Source organism: Malaya genurostris, chromosome 1, assembly GCF_030247185.1.
Source record: "Malaya genurostris strain Urasoe2022 chromosome 1, Malgen_1.1, whole genome shotgun sequence".
In the NCBI taxonomy this organism is placed as follows: Eukaryota; Metazoa; Arthropoda; class Insecta; order Diptera; family Culicidae; genus Malaya; species Malaya genurostris.
The window spans coordinates 147,619,186-147,646,399 of record NC_080570.1 but is presented as its reverse complement, the minus strand read 5'-3'; the positions used below and the strand labels follow the sequence as shown (position 1 = coordinate 147,646,399).

At 37.7% G+C, this 27,214-nt stretch overlaps 1 protein-coding gene across 4 annotated transcripts in view; it reads left to right on the top strand.

The window, feature by feature from the left end:
- Nucleotides 1-27,214, top strand: part of LOC131426143 (titin homolog) — a 204,438-nt gene that overhangs the window by 40,623 nt on the left and 136,601 nt on the right. Inside the window, exons 1-2 of one of the 4 annotated variants that reach the window (XM_058588599.1) lie at nt 21,860-22,092; nt 23,210-23,585. The exons of 1 other annotated variant lie outside the window; for it this stretch is intronic. The gene's annotated coding sequence lies outside the window, so the exon portion shown is untranslated. Of the gene's footprint in view, nt 1-21,859; nt 22,093-22,467; nt 22,522-22,787; nt 22,877-23,209; nt 23,586-27,214 lie in introns of those variants that run through there. 2 more of the 4 variants (XM_058588601.1, XM_058588600.1) reach the window with 2 other exon arrangements.

Sequence of the window (27,214 nt, the reverse complement as noted above, 5' to 3'; positions counted from 1 at the left end):
ACAATCCTTTTTGCCGTTCTCATATAGAAAGGTTATGCAATCACTGTGAAAACCAACTTTTGAACCGAGGCCCGGAGGTCCGAGTGTCATATACCATTCGACTCAGTTCGTCGAGTACGCAAAATGTCTGTGTGTGTATGTATGTGCGTATGTGTGTATGTAACGTTTTTTTGCACTAAGTTTTCTCGGAGATGGCTGAACCGATTTTCACGAACTTAGATTCAAATGAAAGGTCTTGTGGTCCCATACAAGATTCCTGAATATTATTTGGATCCGACTTCCGGTTCCGGAATTATGGGGTAAAATGTGCAAAAAACTGTGAAAATAAGTGCACTAACTTTTCTCAGAGATGACTGAATCGATTTCCACAAACTTAGATTCAAATGAAAGGTCTTGTGGTCCAATGAAAAACTTTTCTAACTTTTCTCATAGATGGCGCGACCGATTTTCACAAACTTAGGTTCAAATGAAAGGTCCTGTAGTCCCATGCGTTATTCTTGAGTTTCATGCGGATCCGACTTCCGGATCCGGAAATATAGGGTAAAGTGTGTTAAAAATTGTATACCATCACTGAAAATGGATAAAAACCTTAAAAAAATTTCTAAATCGACCTCAAATCTTTTCCAATTTGATGGTTTTTATCAGTAGACGGTCAAACAAACCGATTTCGGTTATTTTTTTTAGAATCGAAGAAAATTTTTTTTTGCCTTTCTCATATAGAAAGGTTATGCAATCACTGTGAAAACAGACTTTTGAACCGAGGCCCGGAGGACCGAGTGTCATATACCATTCGACTCAGTTCGTCAAGTACGCAAAATGTCTGTGTGTGTGTATGTGCGTATGTGTGTATGTAACGTTTTTTGCACTAACTTTTCTCGGAGATGGCTGAACCGATTTTCACAAACTTAGATTCAAATGAAAGGTCTTGTGGTCCCATACGTAATTTCATCAGGATCCGACTTTCGGATCCGGAAATATAGGGTAAAGTGTGTTAAAAATTTTATACCATCACTGAAAAGAGCGAAAAACCGTAAAAAGTTTTCTAAATCGACCTCAAATCTTTTCCAATTGATAGTTTTTATCAGTATACGGTCAAACAAATCTATTTCGGTTATTCTTTTAAGAATCGAAGAAAAATAATTTTGAAGAATACCACAGTATTATATATGATAGTATGATTGATATGAGAAAGGCATCATTACACCACTAGGTGGATTAAAACAGGTATTTACATCAGGGGCAGCTTAAAGCTGTAATATCGGTTTATTTGAAATATAGTCTTCATTTTATGCCAATATGCTTACATATTTTGTTTCTCCTGTCTTCTCACGTGTTTCCTGAGGAAAGCAGCGAGTCTTTGTCACCGGAATCCGTGACGAGATATTCTTCTAACTAAGGTTTTATATGCATATAAGAAGCAGACTAATGCCTATAATTTTAATACATTTCAATAGTTTAAACTAACCTTAAGTGAATTCAATGATAGCTCTCCTGTATCCAACAATTATTTGCGAATATATAAATTGAAATACATATATCTGATTCACTGGTGACCCCGACGTGATAGTGACTTTGATTCAGATTATCTACCAATAACAATCAAAGTTTCAAATTAAGAAATGATTAGTTCAACTAGTTAAATATTCTACCACCTCAGAGCTAATCAGCTCGAATACAGATCTCATATCCAGAGCAATGTAAACCCTGAAATTGTTTTGAGTAATATCGATACAGCCACCAATAATTTAAATTATTGACAATTATTTACATAATTATTACATTATTATTATTATGCAATAATTTTTTAAGGTTCAAGATTAAGTTCCAAAAGCTCAAGCTAAATTCCATTCACCTTCATCTACATCAATATCAACGTTCTTGTAATCCTTTAAACCTTTGAACCTTTAAACGGAAATTAAACATAGATTCACTGAACAAATCAATCCCTATTCTAAATATATCTAAGATTCTATACTGTTCCCCAGAAACCATTTTCAGCTCTCAAAGAAGAAACCCAAATACTCCCTGCAAACTTTAAAACTGTTGTTGAACCCTTAAAAATCGTTGGACGAGACATTGGGTGTCCAATTATAAATGGAATGTTCAACATAGAACATGTATGAGACAATAAGCTGTTTCAACACTTTTACTGAACATCTCGCTCAAACGTAAAATTGGGTATTGTCTCCTACATTTCACTTATTGAAAAAAAATCATTATGCTAACTCATATGTGAGCTAGCAATATTTTTCACGGTTTTTCACTAAAATTCCCGACTTTTTCCCGATGAAACAAAATTCCCGTCTTTTTTTCCGGTTTTCCCGATTTTCCCGGTCACTTTCCACCCTGTATTAATATCAGTAAGTGAATTATTGAAGTACTTTTCGGAATATCCATTCATTTAATTTATTATATTTCGTATTGTGTGTACTTCTGCAAGCGAACAATTTTTCACTCTCTTTTGTCATGTCTTATTATTTTGTATTTAAAAAATAAGTGTGTCATGAATTCGTCGTACTTTAGTATAGGTGCACCGTTACAATTCTGGAAGTGAAGAAATTAAACCTTCAATGCACAATTCACACAATCTATCAACGTATGAGAACGATTTAAGATGTTCAGATGTGTGAAGTTTTATTCGTATTCACGTCATCCTGTTAGGTCGCTGACACTACCCACCCACTTTTTTGATTGAGGTAAAATTTTCAACTCACTGTAAACAAAACAAATAACGCTCAAATGACAGAATTTTCTGATGATGGTAATAATGAAAAATTCAAAATTTCATAATGGAAACGTAAAATTCACCCGTAGTAAGAAGGAAAGCGCAAGAAGTTGGACTTTGACTATTCCATGATTCCCAAGAAAAAAACAATATTCAAAAAAATCATCTTTTTATCGTTAGCATTATCGAAATTCAAACCACTATCCTAGCCCACTGTGAGTTCTCAACCAAGCTTAGCCGAAGCGTGCGAGCAGCGCCTGCTGTGTGAGCAACCTTTTTTGAATTCCACTCAAGCCACCGCTTGATTGGGGAGGGCACTTCAGTTCTCTCGTAGGTTCCCGCAGAGAGAGAGAGAGAGAGAGAAGTAGATTCGCGCGAGAGTAAGACCAAAGGATGGAAAAAATGGAGAATGCAGAAACAAAACGCTGTGCAATCAACTGAACCACTCTCCACCGGCAGTAGAATGGTGCATCAGGAGGCAGTAGGCAGTAGGCCGGATTCCGGAAGGTCAATGTCGACCGACCGGTGAGTGTTCTGAGTGTTCGGAGTGGCGACAGCTTCGAAGACGACGACGACGAAAGCAAACTGGGAAAACATGCGATTGGGTGGTGAAAGGCACTACCACCGTTGTCTTCTTGCAAGTTGTTGTTGTTGTTGTTGGACGTTTGTTTCGCGAAGTCTCGGTCAAGCGGAGCATGCAGGAACTGAAGTTCAAACACTGAACTCAGAAGAGAGCGAAAGAGGAAGAGGCACAAAATGGAAAGAGTTTAACCGTGCACACGGTCAAGTTCGCTCGGCCATGGGATTATGATGGAGAAAAATTATAACGGCATACACTGATATGTTGGTTGAATTTGTTTCGCCTTTTCGATGTTGTTGCTATTTGAAAGGGCTCTTGGGTGGGATTTAGACTTTGCTTTGCCAAAGCGGGATTGATATGCGTCACCTAAACAGTATAGTCTACCGTTGCCGCCACCACCACCCGGTCCGGGAAAGTGTTTTGCATACCACATGAGGCTACTCCACCTCACTGCAACAGTTGGCCTGAAGCAAAAACCTCGCATCAGGTCGGTTGCTATTTTTTACTCGATCTGCTCTAAAATTAGAAAAGCTAGCCTCGAATAGCTGCTACCATGGAAACAACTCGGGACTGGACTGGACTGGACACTGGTTGGCCAAGCAAGAAATAGATACGCCAAGTACACCGGCAGGCGTCAGAAAATGCCAATTACCTCGGTAGGCTGCGAAAGTTCCCCGTGCAAGAAGAGGCCAAATCCAAAAACGCAACCACCGAGTGTGGAATGTTGACCGCCGGTGCCGGGGGAATTCTTCGTTTCTCTGCCAGGTTGTGTGACTAAACATAGCACCATTGGCCGTCATCGCTTATTGATTGCATCCTGACCTGGACAGTTTCCTCTCTTTCTCTCTCCCTTCCCCTTCCACCGCTCGGTTCGAACTGTCACTGCTCGAGTTTTGCAAATTGGTTCATCAGCAGCGTCGCCACTGCAGCAGCAAGTGTCACATTCCTCACGCCGAAGCTGGCACGCAGAAGCGTCAATTGCATACACAAACGGGACCCCGTGTACCGTACAGAAATGCATTGAACTGCTATTGCTGCTGGTGCACGCAGAGGTGCAACTGCAATCAGTTTTCTTTCTCACCAGGTAAACATTGAGCGAATAGCGGTCAGACTCTATGCATGCATGCATAACACGCTAATTAGCCCTATGGGGATCGGGTCGTTACGTTGATGAGTGAACCATCCGTCGATGGACGATGGACGATGGACCCCCATTAGGCAATGGTGGCTCGGGTACTGAAGATACTTCTTCCATTGGGAGGTAATTAGGAATGATTTAATTTTAGGAATTCACTCATGTGCGTGGTGTGTTGATTGTTACAAAATTGAATTAAATTGATTCTACTGAATTCTCCCTCATGATTCGTTTCAGAAACTTATTTCACTCTGTGTATTTAGAATTAGCAGGTTTTGTCTTCTGATTCTTATTAAGTCGTCCCTTTGCTCCATTACCCAGATTGAATATTTCATTCGAAAAAAATCCAGTTGATGCGCAGTTTGTCCGTGCGAACAATTATGTGAACCATAGTTTTCCTGCGATATAAATATCAGCCGGTCACAGATTCGGTCCGTTTGATGAAAAAATGGAATCAAACATTCAGATCGTTTATGTCGCACGATTAATGAGGCATTGTGATTCGCAACTAACGTGGGGGACATTGGCCGAGCGATTCGTTCGACGCAAAAGAAAAAGAGAATTGGTTCCGGGTAAAGTTCTAAATCTGAGATGAAGGAGCTGACCGATTAAGATGAAACCGGCTAATTACCGAACTGAACTTCATGTCTCTTCGTTGTGGTCGTAGAAATTATGTAGACGGAACTAGACGCACATCAATAGATTTCACGTCACGCAGACTGAATCCAAAATAAATAAAAGCTTTTTGTAAAACGGTTCCGCGAAAATGCGATAAGGAGTGTATGGAAAATAAGCTATCCACATACATTTGTGTTGTACGCATGTATTTGTGATTTTTTTTTATGCGCAGATCACAGCATACTGTGCGTTCGGCTGTCAGCCTTCGTTTGTTTACTTGTTTGTGCGGTTGAAATTCTGCGTTTTCAAAACGTCACGCAAATGAAAATTAAGGCTCTGAACACATGGCTAAGTGAGAAGGGTATTACTATGCGAAAATTGGCGAAGCGGTTTGGAATTCATCATGTCAGTGTTGAAACCATCATTAATAAGCTTAGGGAACACTATTCTTTGGATGAGCTACCAGAAAAAAGCAGAAACCCCAGTTCTTCCAACCCGAAGCTGGACCAGAAAGTGGTACCTCTAATCATGAAGAACAAATCAATGTCAATGCGTGATTTGGCCAAAAAAGTTGGAACGAGTGTCGGAATGATAGGCGGGTGGGTAATGTCAGAGACATAACTGGATGTCGTGAATACGAAAAAACTGGCACGCTTCCATCACTTTTCAGAATATCAGTTAGTTGATTGATTGTATGAATTATACAAGCTTTTCCATTTTTCACTAATAGAGTTTAAAGCGATGCACCTACATTAAAGTACAGATTAGTTACATTTAAAAGCTACTATTCTACAACTATATATTCCAAACTTGAAACAATTCCTTTTTAATTTGCTAATATAGGAGGCTAGGTACGACAAATTTGTAATTTATTTTTATTGAAGCGAAATTTCAGTGCGAGACAATTGCAATGGCCTGGTTTGAAATGTATCGACGATCTTCGGTATGCAAGAGTAATTTTAATAATAATATTGGTAATAATAATAATAATAATAATAAGAATAATAATAATGATAATAATAATAAGAATAATAATAATGATAATAATAATAATAATAATAATACAGATTAATCTGTATATATGGCAACCCTGTTTCGCATGGCATATTTTCACACGACCCCATACTAGTGTAAAGATGTGTTCAACATCATCACTTTCGCTCTCGCATTGCCGTTCGTAATTGAACGTGTTAGTGGCGGTACAAATTACCGATTTATTAATTTTTTAGTTTGACGTAAAGCCGCCATGACTAAGTTCAGTTTTTGCAATGACTGAGCGGAAATATATATTGGAGAAGCCAAGTGAAAGAAAAACTAACAGAAAAGATGAATTTTTGGAAAAAGATACGCTCAGAGACAGGACTCGAACCTGCGTTCTTATGCATTCCGTGCATACGCGCTACCATTTCGCCACTCTGATCGTTGGTCGGTCGGGTGACGGCCAGGATGTAGACCATGTTCGATGTACGTTGCTAACCATGTCTGTGAGTTTTAGTGTGGCTAAAGCAAGATCAGAGTGGCGAAATGGTAGTGCGTATGCACGGAATGCATAAGAACGCAGGTTCGAGTCCTGTCTCTGAGCGTATCTTTTTCCAAAAATTCATCTTTTCTGATAGTTTTTCTTTCACTTGGCTTCTCCAATATATATTTCCGCTCAGTCATTGCAAAAACTGGTACAAATTATTTTAATTTCCATCTTGATGAATCTTTTGGTAGGAAATATTGAAAGTTTAATTAACTCTTAATGATAATCTGGGGCACTAAAAAGTGCCTTGAATTGTCACAATCATCAAGATTTCGTGAGGTCCTCGATGTTGCTCTCGTGTGTGTCTTGTTTCGGGAACAGTTGCTCAGCAAATGGTAGGAAAGCGACAAAATTCAACTAATAATAAACTCATATAACTCATAAAGATATGACGATTTTTAGCACTGAAAAGTGCTTTGAATTGTCTGAAAAGCACTGAAAAGTGCTTTGAATGAGCCTTGCTGAACTTTTTGGCTGCCTTTCTACCGGTTTTCGGTGCCATCATGCTGACGGTGTCTCGCGCGTTCAGAGTAGCTGCTTTAACTTAAATGAAGCGATTTTTCACATCACATTTCATTTTATACTTGCTACTGGCAACGGTGTACGGGCAGGCCCTTTGCCAAAATTCCTTTTACTATTCGCAGAACAGGAAACAGTGAAACGACAGATCCTCGATGTTGCTCTTGTGTGTGTCTCGTTTCGGGAAAAGTTGCTCAGCAAATGGTAGGAAAAATGAACCACTCAACTTTTATATGGATGCTCTTGTATAGATGCAGATATCTCGCGTTCTGATTGGCTGGTGCTGTCATGGGTTAAATCAAACAGGTTTTTCAATAGTGTACAATTGAAAAACTTCAATGTTGTTGCAATACACGTTCAAGTTGAAAATTTTCAATTCTATTGGTAGTTAGATTATATAAATCCTTCCACAGATCACTGAGCTATGTGCTTTCAAAATACGAGAAAGGCAAACGCTCCTTATGAATTATCCTCTTTGATACTCATTTATACCAAACATTGCAGAAAAGTTTATTTTGAACTATTTGAGATTATATCACACAACTGAAAATTTTATCATAAAATTGTGATCATATTTCCGATGGCATGTAGCAGGAATTATGTTGATTCATTAGATACAACAGGAGATATTCACGATCAAAAACTTATCACTCTCTCAGAGAGTAAATTTTGAAAAGGCGCCCCATAGTAAAGTAAGTCGTATTCACGACAAAAATTTCGAAACAAAGTGTAGAACAGAAGAAGCGAGCAGCAACAAGGGCCCGGAAATTGTAGTCGCGTCTTTAGCAGTGTCCGGATGCATCCGTTTTGAGACTTATGTAAAGGAGGCCTCAAAATCTCTTCCAGGTCCACAATACTTTACTGTCGCCATTGGGGAGGATGTGAGCGATTCGGACAGGTCGATTCAAGTGAAGAAATTCGGTCGAAAGGTACTGATATGGCAAGCAATATATTCCTGTGGTTTGAAATCAACCATTGTTTACACTACCGCAACTATAAATGCAGAAATCTATCGATCTGAGTGTCTCCAGAAGAGATTGCTGCCTTTATATAAGAAGCATAGTACACCTCCACTGTTTTGGCGGGATTTAGCGTCAGCTCACTATGCCAAAACCACTCTCACCTGGCTTGCGGAAAAAGGTATAAATTTCGTAGAGAAAAATATCAATCCACCAAATTGCCATCAGCTTCGATCTATCAAACGTTACTGGGCAATCGTGAAGAGGCAGCTGGGAACACGCAGGAGTTCAAAAAAAAATTCGGCTCAAGCGTCCAAAAAATGCGATGCAACACTTGTCCGGAACTTGATGAAGAGCGTTCGATCAAAAGTTCGAAAATTCGTGAAGGAATAGCTTAAATTTTATCCGGTTTTCATTATGGTCAAGTTTAACCTCGCACAATAAAGGATCAATTTTTAGTTTGAATAAAATATCGTTTTTATCATAATTTGATAGAAGAATTCACGGAGAACGGGATGCATCTTCTAAATTTTTATGTCATATTAGTTGATGACCATACAAACTTACTTAGCTATACAGGTTTCGGTATAAGGTTCCGGAAGTAGCGGTCTAAAATTCCAAAACGAAACTCACATCGATTTCTCCGCGATGACTTGAGGTTTGGGAACAGATAATAGTTCGAGTAGGCCAAATCAGGTGAACACTAAACCGTTGATTTGAACTATGGTAGCGATGCTCATGCGCTTCATGTAAGGCCCTACCACAGCGATTTCGGTATTTCTGTATAGAATGTTCAAAACGATGTATGTAACAATGAGAGATTCTCTATGTTTACTTTCTCTTTCGATTATTACGGTACTCTTAGCAATCCTTCACTCCAATTATCTATCGATAATAACAACTAAAGCTATCATCTTTTAATCTGCAATGAAGAAATGACCAGAAAATGCAGGAATATTTCGCAATAATCGAAAGAGAAAGTAAACAAAGAGAACCTCTCATTGTTACATACGTCGTTTTGAACATTTCATACAGATTTAATCACTTTAGTAATATTATGACAATCCCAGAAAACCGACATCATGATCGTTCCGACCCATTGGAGCCTCCCTTCCAGGCACTCATGCCGCGACGACTTCAGTCCATTGTCGGGTAATCATTTATTTCTCTGGCGTATAATAATGGATCCAGCCAAACATGCACTCGAAGTGCACTTGCGTTCGTCTTTTTAGTCCTAAATAAGTATGTGCGAGATCCAGTGGCAGGATATCTTTCTCATTTGTAGAATCTTGCCCAACTATGGTTAGCTCGCGAACGTTCTCTTTCCAGTCATCCAATACAATTTAGTGTCTTATTATTATTTTCGTTTAGTTTTGATACTGTTCGCTTCGTATCAAACTTTTTTTTGTTTCTGTTCCTGATTTCGGGAGGGGTCAGGGCCCTCCTCTTGGTGCGTGTCTGAATCTGCTGAAACATTTCAAGAATGATTTGCCAAGTTTTTAAGTCAATCGAAGTAGAAATCCTGGGCCTGTGTACCGAGCTCTTACTTTTTCGCAATATGAGATAAGCATAGATAAAGGCCCATAACTTGCTGAGTTTTGTTCCGATGGGCTTAAAAATTTCATAGAATATTCTTGAAATGTTTTACTACAAGAAAATACAAAGAAAATAATAAATGATTTTTCAAAAGTGTTAGACCCTACTCGTCCCTTAAAACTAAGCCAGTGAGCCTTAATATATTATTGAATAAAAAAAAATAAAATGAACAGTAATTTGTTGAAATCGGTTCAACCATCTCAGAGAAAATTGAGCGAAGAAACAAATTGTGCGTTTACGTCAATTATACCATTATATATTTTACCATTAGAAGCCCACACATACGCAGAGATATTTTCCGCTCTTGTTGAGCTGAGTCGAATGGTATATAATACTAGGGGTCTCCGGAGCTCCGATCAAAAGTTGGGTTTTCCAGTAATTCTGTTACTTTTCTATAGAAAAGGCCAAAAAGACGAGAAAGAGAGTTTTGTCATTTACGTCACTTATACCATTATATCTCCGGAACCAGAAGTTGCAGCCATTTGATTTTCGAACTTGAAATGTTTAGCGTGGATTAAATAATTATAATAATTATTGGATCTACACGCAGAGCATAAATATGTATAAATCATCAAATTTGGGACTCACACAACGCTTTATTTGATTGAAATAATGACCACCATCTGGGTTGGTATTGCACATATTTTTGATTGAAATTACCAACCAAGACAGGTTATTTTGCTTAGTAATAAGTTCATTTCAATCAATATTTTGATACCAAATTTTTACAAATATTCTACTTGTGCGCTCCTGTCAATTTTTTACAACCAATTTTCCAGTGAATTTAATTTGAAAAATCAATTTGAAATGAACGAACTTTAGATAAAATATATATACATATATATATATATATATATATATATATATATATATATATATATATATATATATATATATATATATATATATATATATATATATATATATATATATATATATATATATATATATATATATATATATATATATATATATATATATATATATATTTATAGTACTTTAAATTTTGAAACTTTTAAATTGAAATACAATTTAAGAGCATTAGTTCCAAATGATTATTTTTTTGAAGTTACGCTTTTTCTGTTTAAATTATTTAGTTTTGTTTTAAATAAAATAAACAATTCATTGATTTAATTGCAACGAATTCATCAACATCAATTTTTGATTCTGTGGACCGAAGTAAAAAGGTGTCCTAAAAGAGAATTGCCTTGAACCACGGACCGCTTTCACTGGTGACATTTCACTTACAAATTATCATGCATTCAATATAAGACTGTATTCTATATGACAATTAAACTTAAAACCTGTTGAAATTCAAGCTGATGGATAATCAGTTTAAATATATTTTTCTGGTATTTAAATTATAAATGTAAAAATTCATGTGACGATAGCTTGGAAAACCTTCTGGGTAAGAAAAACTTATAAACATTATTTTTTCCTGATAAGTTCACAACACAATTTCTGATCTGGCAAGCGATTCACAACTGCGGACTAAAAATCAATATTTTTTATAAATTTATTTGAAACAACAGACACAATTTAGTACTAATTAATATTCCTAAGTGTGTGTGTTTAACCTATCCCAAGCTCCACTGTTACTCTCACTCATAAAACGTATTATGCTTTACACGTCGAATTAAGGATTAATAATACAAGGAATGTTCCAGACGGTTTTTATGAAAACAAGTGGACTAAAAGTATGCTAAATTAAAGGAAATTAAAAATCACATTAAGGGGTTCAATTACACTTCAGTAATAGGACGTCAAATCGAAACAGTTGACCTATTTGAAAGATTTTTATTTTAGTTTTCGTTTCAAATGAGTGGATTCAGACAAACCAATTCGCACTCTCTCATTCTGCTACTAACACAGAAGCCCATAAAACCCATTCGTCGCCGTTCTATTGACCAAACTCGCGGGGAGGCACGCGATAGGGACTTGCAAGCACTTAGTTATCTTACCTTTTGACGATCGTCCTGATGATTATTTCCAAGCATACCATAAAAATTTGATCAAATGGCCTCCTACTGACAGTTGTAGGCCAGTAAAAACACCGTCAGTTCCATGCGTTGAAATGGTAAACGAAGGAAGAAACTGTTGCGAAGGGCACGTGACCGAACATTAATGTTAATTTCGTTACGAAATTTGTCAAAATGTCTGCAACTGTTCTAGCATGAAATTAATCAAAGCACACAAAGACCTTTTAAATTTTTGAATAGATTTGGCTAGTTGCCACTACAATCGAGAGACGGCTAACCCCTAAATGACCAAACCTGCATCGACCAGAAATAGTCGAAAACACGTTTTCGTTCGGCACGTCAGAAAAGACATTGCACTTCGTTGCAAAACAAAAGGTGTTCTGTAAGTAGCAGAAACTTTACGTCTGCTTAGCGATTCAAATTGAACTGCCGAGTTTAGCATTAAGCAGTTCAATTTAAACTGCTCTGCACTGATGAGTCAAAGACGAAACGTAGAAATAATAAAAACGGTTATGTGCCCTAGCACAGAATTTGGCTAACCCCTAAATGATTACACAAATTATTTTTCCCTGGTAAGTTCACAACACAATTTCTGATCTGGCAAGCGATTCACAACTGCGGACTAAAAATCAATATTTTCTATTAATTTTACTTGATTTTGAATTTCGTACTAATTAATATTCATATGTGTGTGTGTTTAACCTATCCCAAGCTCCACTGTCAGTCAGCGTCTTCCAGAAAGAAATGTTTCCATGTGTTTTGTTTATACACGCGAACAACTTTGGTCCAAGGCTCAGGGAGGTGTTTCATCAATATTTACCTCAAGTGGATTCAAACATAAAGACTTTTGATGCCTTGCAAATGGCGTTCACGTTTAAGTTTTGAATATACGATTGACATTTTCGAAATTTTTCGAATACACCAGTTTGCATCCAGTGTCCTATTTCATATGAATCGTATCTAAATATTTAGTCTTCGGAACAGAGATGCCAGGCAGAAGGTTCGAAATAATAAAAAAAATACGACTTTGAGTCAGTGAACTTTGACGAATGTCTGCAAAAATCTTGATTTTAGGAAGTTTTCAAAAAAATCAGCAACAAAAACATTTTGGAAATCTGCAGATTTTCAGACTAATCGGCAGACCTGGCATCTATACTTCAGACATTTTATTAAAACCCAAGCAGTCACTCTCACGCATTAAACGTATTATGCTTTCTTCGTCGAATAATTTAAGGATGAATAATACAAGGAATGTTACAGACGGTTTTTATCAAAACAGTTGGCCTAAAAGTATGCCAAATTAAAGGCAATTTTACGTCACATTAACAGGTTTAATTACACTTCAGGAATGGGACGTCAGGTCGAAATTTTTGAATATTTTTTTTTTCGTTTCGAATATACAAACTAATTCGCACCCTCTCATTCTGCTACTAACTATTGACCAAACTCCTGATGAAACTTCATTGAAGATCCGCTGTAGGCCTGTAATAGCACCATTAGTTCCATAATTAGTGCGTTGAAATAGTGAACGAAGGAAGAAACTGTTGCGAAGAGCACGTGACCGAACATTAATGTTTACTTCGTTACGAAATTTGTCAGAATGTCTGCAACTGTGATAGCTCGAAATGAATCTTTTCGAACTTGCAATGAGTCAATTCCAATCAACATCGCATGACTTTTATACCTCGGTAGCTGATGTGGATTGTTCCATAGCAAACGGCGGAGTTACATATGAATATCTGGCTACGAAGCTCTATCATGAAGTGTTTGAAAGAATTAATTATACTATTTGGGTAGATTTAGCTAGTTACCACTACAGTCGAGAGACACACCAGTAGTACCGTGGCTACAGGGATGGTTGCATAGAAAACCCTTATTAGTTTCCCAATTGTACGAAGTAGAATATTGGACAACTCTCGAACGGAAGCTGTAAAATACTTAAAAACTTAGGATGACTCAGAGATTGAGAGATGATGAAATAAAATCACTGAAGTTGATGTGCAAATAGTGTTTATTATTTTTCTCTGAAAGGGCCATCAATAACCAACACTTTGAATGCTCATCTGTTTTATTTTATCAGAACAATCCCGAATAGATTTCTGGTAATGAGTTTAAAATCTTCCCTTTAAATCCGTCCCGCAGTTGTCTATATAAAAACACTTCAGTTTTCACTCGTGATATCCTCGATTCGAAAGTGACGTTCAATTGCACTGCTCAAACCAAAATCACTTTGATTTCCATTTAAACATTAAGCATTGATTGTCTGAGTTGCCCGCGAATTGTCATTTCCTGTGCGTCTCCCATCGCATCGAATTATTGATCAGTATTTAATTTTACACCGATTGATTTGCATTTAGCGAGGAAACATAAGAAACATAATACGCATATGGCGCAGCATATCCAGAAACAACCAAAGGGGTTGGGGAGGGGGTGTATCTGTGTCGAACAAATGGTTGAAGCAGAGTGGAAAATCTTCAGCGCCGGGTGTAAGTTTTCCAAAAAAAAACCGATTGGAATCCCCATTACGCGAACAGAGAACAAAAAATGTGTAAGTAAAAAATTCGAACGAAGGTGCAAGTGAGTGAGACTTGGAAACATTCCACAAGCATTAGACGCACAAAAAGCGCACTGGAAGAAAAATAGGTTATGACATATTTTTTCCTCCCAAATCACTCATCGATCACGAGCCACCTACCAACCAACCAACCAGCCAGTCAGTCAGTCAGCTTGGCACTTTTGTTCGATTCCACCATTCTTGGGCCACTTTATCACCATCATTACCGTCATCATCACCATCATCATCATCGGCCCCATCAGGGTTTGCTTTAGAATAGCTCGCTGGGGCGGGGTGGGGGCAGCAGGAAGAAGAAACGAAACTTTATGCTGATATTGTTTATGGTCCGTCGAATGTATGTAGCTGGCTGCTGTAGTGGGATGTGCCACTCGTTGGATGCTGCTAAATCTCCGGTGCATAGGAGAATGCGGGTGGAAGGCAGCATGATGTTCAAGTCACGTATTGTTTCTCCCCTTTGTGGAAAGCTACCGAGGAGCTGTTGGTTCTTCGCGGCACGCTAGAGAATTTGTCTTATCTCAGCGGTGTTGGTGTGCGTGTTTGTGTTACGAGGGGATCCCTAGAATCCTCCGAAGAAAAGCAACTGTTCCGAACGACGGAGATTTGTTGAAAAGCACGCACGTGAAACAACAGCTGCAATCATTTGCACCGGAAAGTTTTTAAAGCATTCGAACCAATGTGGAGATAACAAGCATTAACCTGGTAATAAATTGAATAAGAGTTGTTCAAGAGTTCTTGTATTTGTTTATTTTTCCAATATACAAACAATCGATGGTCGATGAAAATCGGCATTTAAGAGCCAACTTCTAATGAATGAAATTTCTCTTCCAAGCACGGGCCAATTCCAATCAAACATAAAACATATAATCTCTGCGACACGGACCGGACTTCACGGGTCGTCCCCCGATCGGCTTAGACGTTGGCAATAAATCTCGTAAAATCTCTAGAAGCTCCGTGATATGCATCCTCTGCCCAGCCCAGCGAACGTTTTAACTGACTGGCCGTGGAAGCCGGCGACAATAATGAACGAGTGGACGACAGACAAGCCAACCAGTAACTCCAACCGTAACTCGTGTCTGTGAGTGCCAGCGCGGTGCAGAGAACCACCGCTTGGAGAGTGAGTTCCACCAGTGGGCGGTAGTTTGGGTAGGAAAAACTTCCCTCCGGATGAACGCGCATGTAGTTCATTGTGTGTCTCTCCCGGTCGGTCGTTCGGAGCACCGAGAGAAAGAGAGCTCTTGGGTGTCTCAAGTGAGTGTCTTCGATGGGTATCATCGAAGCATGGTTTTGTGAGTAGTGCTTGAAATCAGCTTGTTTGTTAGATTGTTTCTGAAATCGTTGAACCTAAATTGTTAATTTAGTTGATTTGTTCTACTAACTCCTTACAAATTCACCTTTCAAATCACGCGATGTCACGGGTATCTGAACAAAGAGGTATGATGATCTTGAATAACGGGTCAAAATTCTTCAAAACAGCGGATGCAAAACATCTTTCAATTTTTCATCTTCGAATTTAAAAAAAGCGTTTTCGTGAAAGGAATACTTTACAGATAGCAGACTGTTCACTATTATTCATTAGTAATTCTGGTTATTAGGCCTCCATAAATTTGAGACCACAGGAGAGACCGGGGCTGATTGGCCGAGTGACTTTTCTGAAAAGGCTATGTGGCGACATCTATAGTGGTTTTGGTGGAGTACGTTTGATCTGGGTTTAATTGGAAAGGGTATTTAAACTCCTGCAAAATGTTCATACCGGTTTTCCGAAAACATTCATCGGAATAAGTTGACCGAATTTTTGAAAAAAATATACGCAGAAAAAAGAAATAATAAAAAAAATAAAATTCCTAACGAAAAGTGACGATAAAAAGAATATTTCAAATATTTTATGAATCAAATACTATAAAAACTTTTCGAATTTAGAGTTCCTGACAGGTTTTGCCGCAGATTGACCAAACTTCGCAAAAAACTCGTCCATCAGCATAGAATCTGCTGACGATGTGTGCGAAATGATTCGGAGGAGCGGTATGGTCGAAAGCCAAGGCAGCGAACTCAACGAATTTATCAGGTGTACAACCGTTTTCCGATAGGTGGCTGTACCGGCTGAGGCTGGTCAAAATACATAGATGATAATGCCTTTATAGTGAGGGTGTACAGTACCTAACGAATTGTCACCGCCGTTTCAGTGACAGTTGTTGTTGTTTTCGTATTATTCACGCTCGATAATGTCTGTGTATGTGCCCAATTCTCGCCATTTGCGGGAAGTTTTACTTTTCTGTTACAATTCGAAAAAAAAATGCAGCTGAAGCGCATCGAATGCTCTCAGAAACTTATGGTGATGCTGCTCTGAGTGAAAGAACGTGTCGGGAGAGGCTTCAACGTTTTAAAAATGGTAATTTCGATGTCGAAGACAAACATGGTGGTGAAAGAGAAAAAACCATCAAAGATGAACAACTAGAAGCATTGCTTGATGAAGATTCGTGCCAAACCCAAGAAGAGCTTGCCGAATCGGTGGGAGTGAGTCAGCAAGCCATTTCAAAACGTCTCAAGGCCCTGAGCATGATTCAGAAAGAAGGAAACTGGGTGCCGTACGAGTTGAAACCGAGGGACATCGAGCGCCGTCTATTTGTATGTGAGCAACTGCTTCAAAGACAAAATCGTAAGGAGTTTTTACATCGAATCGTAACCGGTGATGAGAAGTGGGTTCGATACGATAGTCCTAAACGCAGAAAATCATGGGGAAAGCCCGGGTATGCTACTTCGTCGAAGGCAAAACCGAATATTCACGGCGCCAAGGTTATGATTTTTGTTTGGTTGGATCAGCTCGGTGTGATTTACTACGAGCTCTTGAAACCGGGTGAAACCATCACAGGAGATCACTCCCGAACGCAACTGATGCGCCTTAATCGCGCGCCAAAAGAAAAGCGGCCACAATATCAAGAGCGACATGACAAAGTCATCCTCTAACACGACAATGCTCGGCCTCACTTCGCCAAAGTGGTCAAAAAGTACCTGGAAACGCTGAACTGGGAAGTCTTGCCCCACCCGCCGTATTCCCCAGATGTCGCTCCTTCTGACCTCCACCTATTCCGCTCGATGGCACACGGCCTGGCAGATCAACATTTTCAATACTTCGAAGAGTTGGAAAAATGGATTGCTTCATGGATAGCGTCAAAAGAGGACTCCTTTTTTCGAGCCGGGATCCAAAAATTGCCGAAAGAAGAAAGAAGAAAGTTGTCGCTAGCAACGGACAATACTTTGAATAATACATCTGTAAGCACTTTTTCGCAATAAAGCTTTTAATTTTGGAAAAATACGGCGGAAGCAAAGTTGTACTCCTGATACGAAGTTTTTTCCACGCGGAATTCTGAAGTTGCGTAATTTTTTCACGTGGATTTCCAAATTTACGAAGTTACGTAGTTTTTTTCACGCAGATTCTCGAATTTATGAAGTTACGTCATTTTTTCATGCGGATTTCCGAAATTGGGTAGTTTTTTTTTTCACGCTGATTCCCGAATCTACGAAGTTACGTAGTTTTTTTCGCGTGGATTTTCGAAGTTGCGTAATTTTTTTCACACGGATTTTCGAATTCACGAAGTTACGTAATTTTTCTTTCACGCGGATTTCCGAGATTGGGTAGTTTTTTTCACGCTGATTAACGAATTTACGAAGCTACGTAGTTTTTTTTCACGCGGATTTCCGAAACTGGGTAGTTTTTTTCACGCTGATTACCGAATCAACAAAGTTATGTATTTTTTTCACGTGGATTTTCGAAGTTGCGTAATTTTTACACGCAGATTTTCAAATTTACGAAGTTACGTAGTTTTTTTTCACGCGAATTTCCGAAGTTTGCGTAGTTTTTTTCATGCGGATTTTCGAATTTACGAAGTAACGTAGTTTTTTTTTCACGCGGATTTCCGAAATTGGGTAGTTTTTTTCACGCTGATTACCGAATCTACGAAGTTACGTATTTTTTCACGTGGATTTTCGAAGTTGCGTAATTTTTTTCACGCGGATTTTCGAATTTACGAAGTTACGTAGTTTTTTTCACGCGGATTTCCGAAGTTACGTAGTTTTTCTCATGTAGATTTTCAAAGTTGCGTAATATTTTTCACGCGGATTTTCGAATTTACGAAGTTACGTCATTTTTTCACGCGGATTTCCGAAATTAAGTAGTTTTTTTTTTTCACGCTGATTACCGAATCTACGAAGTTACGTAGTTTTTTTCACGTGGATTTTCGAAGTTGCGTATTTTTTTTCACGCGGATTTTCGAATTTACGGAGTTACGTAGTTTTTTTCACGCGGATTTCCGAAGTTGCGTAGTTTTTTCCACGCTGATTCCAGAAGTTACGTGGATTCCCGAAATTAAGCAGGTTTCCAAGGTTACGAGTTTTTTACGCGAATTTTCAAAGTTACGTAGTTTTTTGTTCACGCGGATTTCCGTAGCTGAGCGGTTCTTTTCACATGGGGCCCCGAAGTTACGCTGATTTATGAAATTATGTGTTTTTGTTAAGCGGATTAGCATTAGCATTAGCATTAGAGACCGCCCGTGTGTTGCTACTCCGTTATTGATCTGGACCAATTGAGATTGCAAAATGATTTTTTGAAGTAACATGTTTGGGAATAACACATTGTTTCACACTGTGCAAACTGTATTGAACCATGCATGCTGATCAATACCGACGCCGGCCACGTCCGAATGCATATCTACTTGGGAGGGAAAGGATAGTTAGTTCGATGCATGTTGCTACTAAGAACCGAGGAATCCTCTGCATTCCCACATGCATCACAGGAGAGGATACTTTGTTAGTAAATGTTTTAATAATGTTATCATGTGTTTATTGCTCTGGGTAGCCGGCTACCAAGAATGTTTTTAAGTATTATCGTTTTATGTGTTACTTTGTGCTGGCAATAAAATGCACGAAACAGTCAATTTCCGAAATTGACAAAACTCCGGACAGCCGGCTGTCGAGTATGCAGTCACTCGTTTATGCGTCTACCTTTCGCGTATTTTTTTTGTCATGCAAAAAAACACATGCGGATTGATAAAAAAAAGGTATCATCTCACTGCTAGGTGGATTAAGCACGTTTTTATAAATGAAACTACGTGATACAAAATAAACGAGCGAATAGGATTTAGACAAAAAAGTTGATTCATTGCATTGAAATATTCTAAACAGTTATTATAAAATCATTTTAAATCACCAAACAAAGGTCAACAGTTTTCAAGCGCGTCTTGATTCTTTATTATTTCCGCTTTATTATTTTAATTATTTATTGAAATTATTAATTGATTATATTAGTTGATCTGGGCAGCCGGCTACCGAGAAAAATATTAATTTACTGTTTGAAATATTAATATCAAGTGTTTTTACTATGTATTCAATATACCGATATATGTTATCTCTGTTATTAACTTTGTAATATAAACGGATTTGCACAATGGTTTATTTTTATCATTCATTTTATAATCCTGAAAGACAATCAATAACATGGAAGAAGAAATCATTCCTAATGAAACTTTTCTCCGAAGCTAGACGGAAATTGATAGATTGAATAAAGAGATGATTTAGTAAAATAGAGTAATCAGAAGTAAAACATTGAAAATATCTGATAACTGAAAGGAAAAAGAAACTCCTACAATTGTCGCCTTTTACGACATGGAAGCAGGAACCCAGTGGATCTATTCTTGGTTCATTTTTTTCCGCCGGATTCCACACGGCATCTAGGCTAGTACAGTCCGGAGAGAGCTAATAGGTACTATCAATCTCCTAGTGGACCCCAGCCCCTTATGTGTTTTTGTTAAGCGGATTTCCGAATAAAACAAGACTTTCGACTTTCAGAACTTTACATTTCATAAAGACCCAAACAATTTCTGTAGGATTCATGTTGACGGTGACAGTTTTGTTTTCTAAATACGTTGACAAACGTTTAAAACGGTGGCATGGTGCATCGAGATTTTTAATCCTTTTTTCATCGTTGGAAGTAACACCAATATTTCAGAGTAATATTAACAAAAAAATGTAAACGAGGAAGCAAACTCGGATCCGAATTTTCCGGTTACTTCAAGACATTCAGACTTAATAAGTGAATTTTATTTTGCTTTTTTTTATTGCAGTTTTAGAACCAACTGTTAAAATTTTTCTTTTGGAGAGGATTTTTCGGAATTTGATCAAGGCAGAAAGTTTAACTTGTATACCCTAGTCACGTGATCCACGAGTCGCCAAAATCGAGAATACATGTGATGTGATTAGTTTTCAGGATGAAAATATCTTCAAAATATTTTCTAACAGTTGGTTCATGAAATATATAAATAAAAACAAGTTCTGAATTAAAATGCAGAACAAATTACAACACTTATATCATCATTGTAACCATTGAAATTCATTCAAACATTTTCGTGAAACTCATAAGACCAACGTGTGAATATTTAAGGAAAATTTTCGCTCCACATCATAAAACTAGCTTATGAACTACATTTATAATTCTTACGTCTGAAAGTCATAATTCGTTCTTATGACTTTCGTAGATAATTTTACCGGAGGTCGTTTACCGGGGCCTGCTAAGATGAGTTGGTGTTCAGAACTAATGTATAAAAAAAAAACAAAAGTGAAAATAAATCAACTGCAATGTTCCCCCTTAAATCTGTAACATAGTAAAGTAAAAGCTAAACACGAAATTTGTTTTTGATTCAATAAAATCCCATGTTATGTCAACTATGTTTGGTTCTCAAATATTCAATTTGTTGAAGTATTAGATGAATATATTGTAAAGTCTGAAATTCCAAACTAAGCATTGTTCCTAATACCACGGAAAATGTCACTCGATCAGGTGCATTATGCGAACGCAAAAGAAGTCCCACATAGTAGGCCGCTGTCGTTGAACTCGAAGATTGCCAAGCGACACACGAGAAAGCTCCAAGAAAACCTCATCGAGAGCCAATCCGAGAGCTCGATCGACGGTGGAGAACCCAGGAGAAACGGGAAGCACAGTTGACGGACCGCGATGGATGGATGGATGGATGGATGGATGGAGCGCACACTGACCGGTGGAAAATTTCGAGTACTTCTCGCCGGAGACCATGGAGGTAGTCACAAAGAACTCCTGTGGATATCCATCCAAAAACCGATCCATCCGATCCGTGTTGCCTGGGGCAGTTTTTCCTCTCAACTGTCCTGCCATTGCCACCCGTTTCCTCAGCCAGGATACCCATCCGAACGAGAGTTACTGGGAAGCTGTGGTCGGATGATATCTCGATGCTCGTCGGTTCACTCACTGCCACTGGCACTCTCTCTCTCTATCTCTCCTTCCCTCTCTTTCTCTCACTTTTCATCCCTCTCACTCTCTCTTTCGCATTTGCTCACGGCGCGCGTTTTTGTTTTTCTTATTTAGTCACCGTAGAGTTCAGGAGGCAACCTGTGCCTTGCATATCTATGCTCACCACACAACACAGGGAACTTGTGGTGGGTTGGCTGTTGGGGTGCGGCTGCACCGGGGAACGGGGCTTATGGTGTAAATCGAGAGTGACCAACCGAACGACCGACCGGCGATGGCAGCAGCGCGGACAGCGGCAGCAACAGCGACAGCAGCAAAAGAAAACACACAACACACAGTTGAGTTGTCGCGGACGGGCCCCGGACCGACCAAGAGGAGAGCCCGCTAGTTTTTCTTCTTTTAAGCGGGCAGCAGCAGATAAACAGCATTAGTAGAATAAAACACTTGAACCGAAGAAGACGAACCGCGGACACCGCGAGCAAATCGGAGGCGAGAGCCCATCTTCTTCGATTTTTTTTTTCTAGATTTTAGTTTAGTGGTTTGATCAGTGCGCGCGGGTTTCGTGCGGCCCATCATCCATCCTCAGTGAATCAAATCATCTCAAGTGACAAGTAAAAAAAAATTTTTATTGTTGATCGGAGTTTTTCAAAATTTTTGTGGTCAGACTGTTAGAACTGTGATTTTTTTTTGTTTCGGAATTTTGTGATTTTATTTTTAATTTGTGCCGAATCGGACTATGCTAGAGTCGGCCGCCCCATTCGGGAGTAGTAAAAGAAGCCAGCAGATATAGACAGAAAGAGAGAGAGAGAGAGCGAGAGTCCGATACGGGGCTCCGGGTGTGTGTGGACCGGGAACATACCGAGAAATTGCAAACACACATAACAGGAGGAGGAACAGCAGGAGGAAACAAAAAGAAAAGATTTTTTTTATTTCGTACATATCTCTCCCTATTTCGGGAAGGTGATGGTGAAGAAGATCTGTGCGCCCTCTCTTAGTTTGGTCGTGAACGTCAGCCGAACCAGTCCAGTAGTAGTCCTCCGGTGTGTGTAATCATCTACTCTACTGCTGTTGGTCCTCCCCGGTGGTGGTCAAGCATCATCATCATCATCATCACAGCCACCGTCGACGAAGTCTTCCATCGCCGTTGTCGTCGTGATCATCGTCATCAGCGTGTAATCATCGCATACAAGACCATCATCATCATCATCATCATCATCATCATCATCATCATCATCATCACCATCATCATCCCCCGTGTGTGTGCGCGCCTTCTCCGGTGGTGCGCTGCCTTTTTTGCTGGAGGAGCTTCAGCTCGGTTCGGCTCAGCTCAGTTTCAGTTCAGTGGTCAAAGTGTGTGCAAGTGCGTGCAGTTTAGTCCTCCCGGGACTCGATGTGGTGTGGCCTCTAGCGACAGTTACTTAAAACTTAAAACAATCAGTTAACCCCGGCAGTTAACCGACACAAAATTGAGAAACAAAAAAAAAGATATATTAGAAAATACTCGAATCAATTGTGGAGAAAGAAAAAAATCGTTTTTTTTGCTAGAATTTTCGTACAAAAGCCCCGTTGCTCGGGATTTTCCGTTTTAAGCGAAGTTTTGTTTTTTTTTTCGTTTTTTTTTTTGTTCGGTGAATCAAAATCTAAGCAGCCCGGGAGCGTTTTGCCCAAATGCGGTGTGTGGGAGAACTCAGCAAGGATACTTCAACTAAATATTTTTGTGTGTTTCAGGATTAACGGGACCGAACAAGAGCGGGAAAAAAAACACAATAATCGGATTAAACAAAAAAAAAGTGCATTCACGCGAGGAAACAAAAATTTTCCGGTCTGAAATTTTGTGATTTTGCAAAATAGTTCTACTTGTTTCTGTGTGTGAAAACAAGAAAAAAAAACGGCGGACGAAGTGCGGGAGAAACGAAATCAGTTGCTGCTGTTTCATTTTCTTTCCTCTGGAAAACAGAACAAAATTTCCGCAGTTTGCGCGTTGAAGATAGTTTTTTTTTCACACGAAAACGTGGACAAACTCAGTTGCGCGGTTTTAGTTCTCTCGGTGGTTGCTGCGGACCATTGAGGACATCGAGGGGGAGATTATTTCAGCGAAGATTAGGTGAGTACTGATGGAAGATTTATTTTTTAAATTTTAAGTTTTTTTTTAATCTTTAAAGTTTTATTTTTTGAAAGTGGTTGGAATTATTTTCGAAAGTTGAATGATTTTTTGGTGGTCAGTTTCAAACTTTCTTTGATTTAGTTCCTCGAAAACCCAAATCCTTGATTTTCGGAATTGATTGAAAAATTTAAAATTTAGAGCTTTTCTACAAAATTTCTCAATTTGAAAAATAGTTTGTTCCGAAACAAAAGTGAATCAAATTTAAAAATCTGAATCATGATGTTTAAGAAAATACACTCGTTTGGAATTGAATCCTTCAAATAACTGAGTCAATCGTAAAAATTTTTTACAAAACTTCTCAATGTAAAAAAATCATCAATTTAAGTGAGCCAAAATGAAAAATCTTCAAAATAACTGAATCAATTGAAAGCCATAAGCCATAACTGATACTGAGTAAGAAGCCCAGTTTCGCAAAAACAGTGCTTCCAATAATATCGATATTTTGTTTATTAATCGAAATCAAAATTTAAAGTCACTAAAAGTCAAGATCGTGATGTCAAAAGATTTCAAGTTTGGGTTCAAACTAAAAGATCCAAGCCATCCCTAATATTCATGAACATTCGAAGAATTTATATTTTACTAAGAAATAACTGGAAATTGTAATACGGAAAAATTTCTAAAAAAGAATTTCTCACCGCAAAAATATGCTATTCAAGTTCAAGGTCGATGTTTCCGGATCTGCATAGTGGATTAACATAAAACAATTTCAAAAAAATATTTTTTTCTATGTTATCAGTATTCATTTACTGAGAAGAAAGTATTTTCGACATTCTGATGATAATGCAACCAATTCGATGATCATAACATTTTTCGCAGAAAAAAAATCCACGAGTTCAAATTGCTTATCAGATCATTTTTTTTTATTTTCTGTTCATGTACAAAAGAATTTCAACCCAAGTTTAATTTTTCTTTTCTAGTTCAGTTAATATCTTGCAATCATTTATTATTTGCCCTTCCCGTACCGATTTGGATCTTGTAAATTAGTCGGTATACTGAATCATGTGGTTTTATGCCTGTTGGAGAAGAAGAACAAAAATCTCCATTCCAGTGAGCTTTTTTAAACTTTTAGTAAAATTGAAAACTCGAAAGCTTTATATTTCACTAATAAACAACTGAACATTGTGCTTGAAAAATTTCAAAGAAAGAATTTCTCACCCCAAAAATATGCGATTCAAATTCAAGGTCATTGTTTTCGGATCTGCATGTCATAAAACAATTTAAATAAGGTATTTTTTGTATGTTATCAGCACTTTTTTATAGAAACTTTTCATTTGTTGGGAAGAAAGTATTTTTGTCATTCGGATGATAATGCAACCATTGGATGGTGATAACGTTTTTCGCTGGAAAAAAACAATCACATGTTCAAATTTCTTATCAAATCATAGTTTTTTTTTATTTTCTTTTCTTGTACAAAAGATTTTCAACCCAAGTTTGATTTTTTCTGTTCTAGTCCAGTAAATAACTAGCAATCATTTATTATTTGCCCTTGCCGTAACGATTTGGATCTTGGTGGTTTTATGCTTGTTAGAGAAGGAGAACCAAAATTCTGCATTCCAGTGAGCTTTTTCAAACTTCTGGTAAAATTGAAATTTCACTAAGAAACAACTAAACGTTGTGTTTGAAAAATCCCCACGGAAAATTTTCTCATCCCAATAGTATGCTATTTAAGTTCAAGGTCATTGTTTCCGGATCTGCACAGTGGATTAACATAAAACAATTTGAATAAAGTATTTTTTTAATGTTATCAGCACTTTTTGATGAATTTGTATTTTCGTTATTCTGATGATAATGCAACCATTGGATGGATATAAATTTTTCGCTGAAAAAAATCCACCAGTTCAAATTGCTTATCAGATATAGTTTTTTTTATTTTCTGTGATGATTAAAATATGTTATTTTATGCCTGTTGGATAAGAAGAACAAACATCTTCATTCCAGTGAGCTATTTCGAACCTTCAGTAAAATTAAAAATTCGAAAATTTTATATTTCACTAAGAAACAACTAAAAATTATGTTTGAAAAATTGCAAGAAAGATTTTCTCATCCTAAAAATATACTATTCAAGTTCAAGGTCATTGTTTCCCGATATGATTCCGGATCTGCATGGTGGATTGACATAAAACAATTTTTGTGCTATCAACAGTTCTTTACGAATAGGAAATGTTTATTTGTCGAAAAGAAAATATTTTTTGTCATTCTAAAGATAACTTTATGGTTTTATGCCTGGTAGCATGGTAATGTTCTTTTGTGTACAGAAGAATTTTAACCTACGTTCGATTCTTTTCTAGTTCAGTGAATATCTTGCGATCATTTGTTACTTGCTCTTGGCATACCAATTTGGATCTTGTAAATTAGTGGATATACACAATCATGTGGTTTTATGCCGATTGGAGAAGGAGAACAAAAATGTTCATTCCAGTGAGCTTTTTCGAACCTCTAGTGAAATTAAAAATTCGAAATTACTAAATATTAAACATTTTACTATAGCAAAGCAAAGTCTTGGCATTACATTCCTTTTGTGGAATTTGGCCTTTCTGTTTCAACAGACTTCGCAGCCGATTCTTAGTGTACAGAATCATTGCATGGCTAGTACTATGGATCCTACTGACACTAAGAATCCTTCCAGGTCGGGGCTCGAACATACGACAACTGGCTTGTAAGACCAGCGTCCTATGCATTGAACCGCCAACCCGGGACTTTTACTATGAAACAACTATAAATTGTGTTTGAAAAATGGCAAAAGGAAGAATTTCTTACCATAATAGTATGCTATTCAAGTTCAAGGTCATTGTTTCCCGGTATGATTCCGGATCTGCATGGTGGATTGGCATAAAACAATTTTTGTGCTACCCACAGTTCTTTACGAACCTTTATGGGAAATTTTTATTTGTCGAAAAGAAAATATTTTTTGTCATTCTAAAGATAACATTTAAAATTTTTAGCTGAAAAAATCCACTTAGCAGATCACCATTCCATCTTAACTTTTTTTTAGTTATAACGTTTTTCATTTAAAAAAAACCCACGAGTTCAAAGTGCATGCCAGATCATAGATTTTTTTATATTTAGTGTATAGAAGAATTATTACCCAAATTCAAATTTTTCTTCTTAAATTTAATAAATTACCTAACAAATTATTTATTACTTTACCTTAGCGTACAAATGAGGTAGGTGGTTTTATGCCTGGTAGCATGGTAATGCTCTTTTGAGTACAGAAGAATTTTTACCTACGTTCGATTCTTTTCTAGTTCAGTGAATATCTTGCGATCATTTATTACTTGCTCTTGGCATACCAATTTGGATCTTGTAAATTAGTCGGTAAACACAATCATGTGTTTTATGCCTGATGGGGAAGGAAAACAAAAATAAAAATCTCCATTCCAGTGAGCTTTTTTAAACTTCTAGTAAAATTAAAAACTCGAAAATTTTTTATTTCACCCTATAAACAACTGACCATTGTGCTTGAAAAATTTCAACGAAAGATTTTCTCACCCCAAAAATATGCAATTCGAGTTCAAGGTCATTGTTTCCGGATCTGCATAGTGGATTGTCATAAAACAATTTAAATAAGT